Raw genomic sequence first — 6,127 nt, 5'->3', positions numbered from 1 at the left:
GCTACCTGTCCACCAAGGTATTTTTTTCATTAGACTAGCGTATTTTTTAAATTGTTACTATTGTTTTCAGTGGGAGCGCTCGGCGTTTTTTTACCGGTTGCCGAGAGTTGAAGAACGTTCAACGTTGAGAAAAACGCAGCGCTCATCACTGTCACTTTTTACTCAGCCGTCCAATCACAGTGGAGGAGGGGCGGGACAAATACAACACCGACCAACCGCCACACTCTGCCTGAACAAAAGCAACAGATGACAACAAGCATAACGGAAAATAATTTGAAACAAGAGCCAGAGCAAATACTTTACATTGTATCGACATTGTTGATATTGCAACAGTAGCCTACAGAAACAAACTATCTGTGAAATGAGATTAGGCCCGTTCACACCAAGGACGATAACTAGTTATCGATATCGTCCTTGGTGTGAAGGACGTGAAGGACTGCTATTCTTTAATATGAGAACAGTTTTTAGAACTATCTTTATCGTTATCTTTATATATAAAGATAACGATAAAGATAGTTCTAAAAACTGTTCTCATATTAAAGAATAGCAGTGTTTACACTACAACTATAACCAGGGGTTAAATTGGGATTTATTATGTGGGGGGGGGGCTCTCCCTAGGGGGGTCCGGGAATTTTTTTTGAAAAATAAACTATCAAATGGCATTTTCTGGAGAGTTTTGTGCAAAGAAATTGAGAAATTGAGTCTAACATGATATGCGAAAAACTGCAAGGTTAAGAGCACATTTGCATTGTTGTATCAACAGGTATTAGGACATTTAGCATTTACATTACTGTTAATCTGCAGTGGTGGAAGTAACGAAGTACAAATTGCAAATCGTTTCTGTTGGCCTACTTTAGAATCAATAGTGCATACTTTTGACTTTTACTTCGTTACATTTTGCAGCAATTATTATACTTTCTACTCCACTACATTTCTACAACGTTTCGTTACATTTTCTGATCAGTTTTTCCCCTGCCAAAACAGGGATTGAAAAAAATCTCCTGTTTTCGGTGCTGAAGCGGTGGTGGTGACACGTTCATGTAACATGTAAGGGTGGTGCTGCCAATAAAGCACCTAAAAGCTGTCACAAAGAACCGGCAAAAGTAATGATTATGAATATGTAAAATATAGCAAGGAGACATTTTAATTGTTTATTAATAAACAAGAGTTTTCTGTGTCAGTGCCCTGCATAGATGAAGTTGACGATGTTATCCTCGCGATCTTCGCAGTAGTGAACTCGCCAGAGAGAAATGCACATTTCATACGGATTAGGCTACACAAGCAGCGGTCTGTTTTCTTTCGTTTTGAATTGTTCTGTTTAAAAGAAGACCTTCAAGCTTATAGATATATTTATCAGGTCTGTGAGGCGAGTAGGCTCCCTTATTCGCTGAGTTTCGGTTCATTTATGCGACGAGAGTCCAGTTCACTCGTCGGCGCATCCGTGTCGTGATTATCTATTGTCTATATACTATATTTAGGCTACTTCTTATTTATTAAATCATCCAGGCAATTGGGTGATGAAACATTGATTAAAATTAAGATACAATTAATTCAAAACGAAATTCGAAAGTCTCAGTGAAAGTCTCAGTGAAAGTTTTAAACAGTCTTTAGTGCCGCTTTCAGAGCGGTCCCGTCCGTAACATTGTTTTTTCCTCATAAATGCGAACATGAAAAATAAAATAAAATAAAATAAAATAAATGTTATGTTCTGTGGAGAGCCAACCCTTCTTCATCCGGTGGGTAGTATTACTTTGGTTTGCAGTGTAATTCACAGAATTACAAAAAAATATTTTGGCACCTAAAATTTAAAGATTTTTTTGTGTCACATCAACGGCGTGTCTAGCCTATTTCCCTCATATTAAATATAAAACGCTTGATTACACATTGTATTACCTTGTTATGATAGTGACCCATACAATGTGCCAAGCATTTTTTCCTTACCTTAAATGTCATTCAAGGCCAGGGAACTTTTTGTACAACCAACAAACTTGACGAAATTGATCTGTTGCTGCAGCGGCGGCCAGCAGCTTGGGTTTCCAAGGCAGTAGAAGGTTCTGGAACTTTTGCGCGCTTCCACATCCCGCGCAACTACGGATATCCCAGGAACATTCATTATTTCTGCGTACATTTATCCGCAATAGCCTACCTAGATGCACATGGCATGCGCGAGCGGTGCGCGATCATGGTCGACTGACAACGAGATTAGCAGCTGAACAAGAATACGGCCGTGTTCCGATTGTTCTCATCTCAGCTCCACCGAGACAAAATAGACATGCCATTTCAAAATCTTTCATTTATAATCAGAAATATGTTTTCAAAAGCATCACTTTCATCAAATTTTATGTGACATAATTTCCAGTAGGCAACTGACTGCAAACGAGCAGGCTTATGTGCCGGGGCTGAGCCCCGGAGAGCCCCGGCCCAATTTAACCACTGACTATAACGATAAAGATATGGGGAACGATATCGTTGGAATCACTTTCAGAACGATTTTTTTCAGCTGTCGAATTATAAAAACCCTGACAGCCAATCAGAATCCACTCGAATTGAAAGGGCTCGAGCATTTAAAATGGCATTTAAAATAATCGCCGAGGTACAGAAGAAACCAACACTGTTAGACAAGTCAAACCCCCTTTTCAAGGATAGGCTACTTTAAAAAATGGATATATGGAAAGCAATAGGTCGTATCCTTGGAATAACTGGTGAGAAGTATTAAAGATGAGATCGTTATGCAGGCTAGCAAATAATGTAACAAAATTACAGGTATCCAGCAGTTTCAACAACATTATTGCTTCCTTTTAAGTTGCAGTGAAAAAGGCGTTGAAGGCTATATTCGACTAGGCGTTGTTTTTATTCCACTATTGACTTCGTCAGCTAAATTCACTGTTAGATAAGATTGTTTACTAGACTAGATTCACTGATGCGCTCGAAACGTAGCATGCTGAGGACATGATGTTAGCGTGTTAAAATGTTGTAAATGCAACAAACTGATATTGATTCATTTAAAACAATGAATAATAGTCTTTAATAGACGACAACTCTCTAATCAGTGTCGGATTCTCCCAACTCCTCTTGTATCATGTACCCAAAAGCATGATTTTCTTTTGATGTTTTTAAAGGTAAAGCAGCAGCAGGTCATCCATTTCCGCAACTTTGAAACCACAGCGCGGGTCCGCGCGTGCTTAGAATATAGCCTATTATCTTTCGTTGGTGTGGGCGTCGCGAATATAGTTATCGTTCATGGTGTGAATGGGGCTGACTTGCCTCGCTAGTCGCTTCCTTATAGGCAATGATTTTGCGGGCAGAGTTTGTGCACGACTGTTCCTCACGAAACTGATTTCGGAGTTCGGACAGATTTATGAGGCAGGCAGGCAGCATAAACGGTTTAATGATCTACAACAAAGAGCGAGTTTTGGTGAGAACTAAGCGAATATTTAATTACTATATTAGTAAACTCTCGTTAGAAATGACATCAGAAGCGGAAAACGTTGGTCAAAAACGTAGGCATATTAAGGCTACACACAACTTCACAAGACGCCATCTTTCCTTTCACAGAATGGAAAGCAAAGCACAGTGAGTGCAAGATTGTGGGATATCAAAGGCATCGGAGGAAACAACACGCTGCCATAAAAAATCGGATCAGATGATGAAGGCGTATCAGGAGACAGGAATTCAGTGAAGCCAACATTGGACGTGCCTTAATTCCTACCTTGTAAAGCAGCCTCCGAAAGCAATATTTTTAAGTTTTCGGAAGCAGCCAAAGTAGTAGGCTAGTAGCAACTTTTCTCTAATTACAGATTTTTATTTTTATTTTCAAAGTCAATCTTCAGTCAGAACATCAACAATAGGCTACATACAGCCTAACAGACAGACAGGGGAAGGCTCTAACATTACAAACAGACATATTTGATAGCCCATGTATTACACACACACACACACATATATATATATATATATATATGTACTCTTATTTAATTATATAATTTTAAACTCACATCAGTAATAAATATGCATTCATCTGTAAACATCCATCATAATTGAAAAAAATACTTTCCTTTTCAAATTAAGATATACAAAAATAAAACATGAAACACCTTTTTATCTAAAGGCTTTTAAACATATTGCCTAATATCTGTAATTTAACTCAAAAAGGAAACATTGAAAGGGCCCAATTTATTACTAGACACAGTAGATACTAAGACTGATAGGCCATCAGACAGAAAGTAAATTTAGGTACTCCTTTGTAAATCATTGTTCAATCAACAGCAAATATCATAATTTGCTGATATTGAGAGCTGGCCAAGCATTCAAACAACTTCTCTCAGTAGCGCAAAAGTTCCTCCAAAGGCAAACATCAGTTTTTTGATGTGCATGTAAAGCGAGACGATGGCTCAACCTTTTCGTGGCACCGCAAACTCAAGTGTTGACAAGAAGAAACAGCTGTTCTTCAGAAATATCCTTACACGAAACAGGGCACATTGTTGGCAAAGGGAGGGAACAAACATATAGGCTACTATTGATTAGATAAACCAACACTGCTGTAGTGCTGTGAGTTTCTATTGACACTGCCTCATTTGACATGTATGTTATGTATGTAAAGTGAGTCAAGACTGCAGTACATTGACTCGTTAATCAGAAGTGCTGAGTTCAAGTCAGTTCAAGAGTAATTCCTGGGAAAGTGTACAATCTGACCATTGAGATGAGGACAAAACTTTAGATTTGACCAATTTACTACAATTTGTGATTCATATCAAATTCTGAATCATTTGTTGCCTACAAAAATGTTGAACATTACATTATGCAGTATACGCACATATACAGTGATGATCCAAAACTCTGAGATTACACTGAAACATGAAAGCTGTTATGACATAAAATGAGAATTATGTTGTACATTTGTTTTAGATCATTGATCAATAAAGAGCACAAAGACACTGTTGTTAAAGGGATAGTTCACCTAAAAATGAAAATTCTGTCATCATTTACTAACCCTCAAATTGTTCCAAACCTGTATGAATTTCTTTCTTCTGCTGAACACAAAAGAAGATATTTTGAAGAATGTGGGTAACCAGGCTTTTCACACTGGAACTACTTAACCCTGGGTCATTCGGCTCCGGAGCTCCGGCTGGGATCGTGTGAGCCCTTTTGAAGCTGCAATTTAGATTGTCAGCCCATTGGACCCCATTGAAGTACACTATATGGAGAAAAATCCTGAAATGTTTTCCTCAGAAACCTTAATTTCTTTTCGACTGAAGAAAGAAAGACATGAATATCTTGGATGACATGGAAATTTTAATTCTGGAGTGAACTCAACTCATCCTTTAAAGGGATAGTTCACCCAAAAATGAAAATGCTGTCCTCATTTACTCACCCTCATGTTGTTCCAAACCTGTATGACTTTCTTTCTTCTGCTGAACACAAAAGAAGATATTTTGAAGAAAGTCGGTAACCAAACCACTGATGGACCTCATTGACTTCATAGTAGGAAAATAAAACTACTATGGAAGTCAATGGGGACCAGCAACTGTTTAATTACCAACCTTCTTTAAAATATCTTCTTTTGTGTTCAGCAGAAGAAAGAAATTCACACAACAACTTTTGTTTGGAACAACTTAAGGGAGAGTAAATGACGACAAAGTTTTAATTTTGGGGTGAACTATCCGTTTAGTCTGAGAAAGGAAGAACCTTTGACAAAAAAAACAACTGTTTTTTAAAAAGACAATAAGTATTCTTCCTGTAGGGGGCGAACGGAGGCCCAGATTCCAGAAACCCTCATTGACCCGCATTCAAATTAGTTTTTTTTTTTGTTTTGTTTTTTTGCTTTGCTTTAACAGAATTTTTGTACTCTAGAAAAACAGAAGTTGATTTAAATCCATTTTTAACTGACATACAAGTTAAAAATTCTGCAAAAAACAATCTTAAAGCCCCTGCTCAACTCGTTCAGCCAGAGAGGTAACATATGACAATGTGTTGCTTCTGTCAGGTTCAGCGGAATGATTACAGCTGAATACACCGAAACTCTTTAATAGCCATTGCATTTCAAATATGTGTTGCGGAGTAAAAATATTTACTTGACAAACTGTGACACAAGCTCCACCCATTTATTTGAAGACTTTATTTCGTGCGA

The sequence above is a fragment of the Scardinius erythrophthalmus genome (genome assembly GCF_964197995.2).
Source record: "Scardinius erythrophthalmus genome assembly, chromosome: 24".
In the NCBI taxonomy this organism is placed as follows: domain Eukaryota; kingdom Metazoa; phylum Chordata; class Actinopteri; order Cypriniformes; family Leuciscidae; genus Scardinius; species Scardinius erythrophthalmus.
This window is presented reverse-complemented; position numbering follows the sequence as displayed.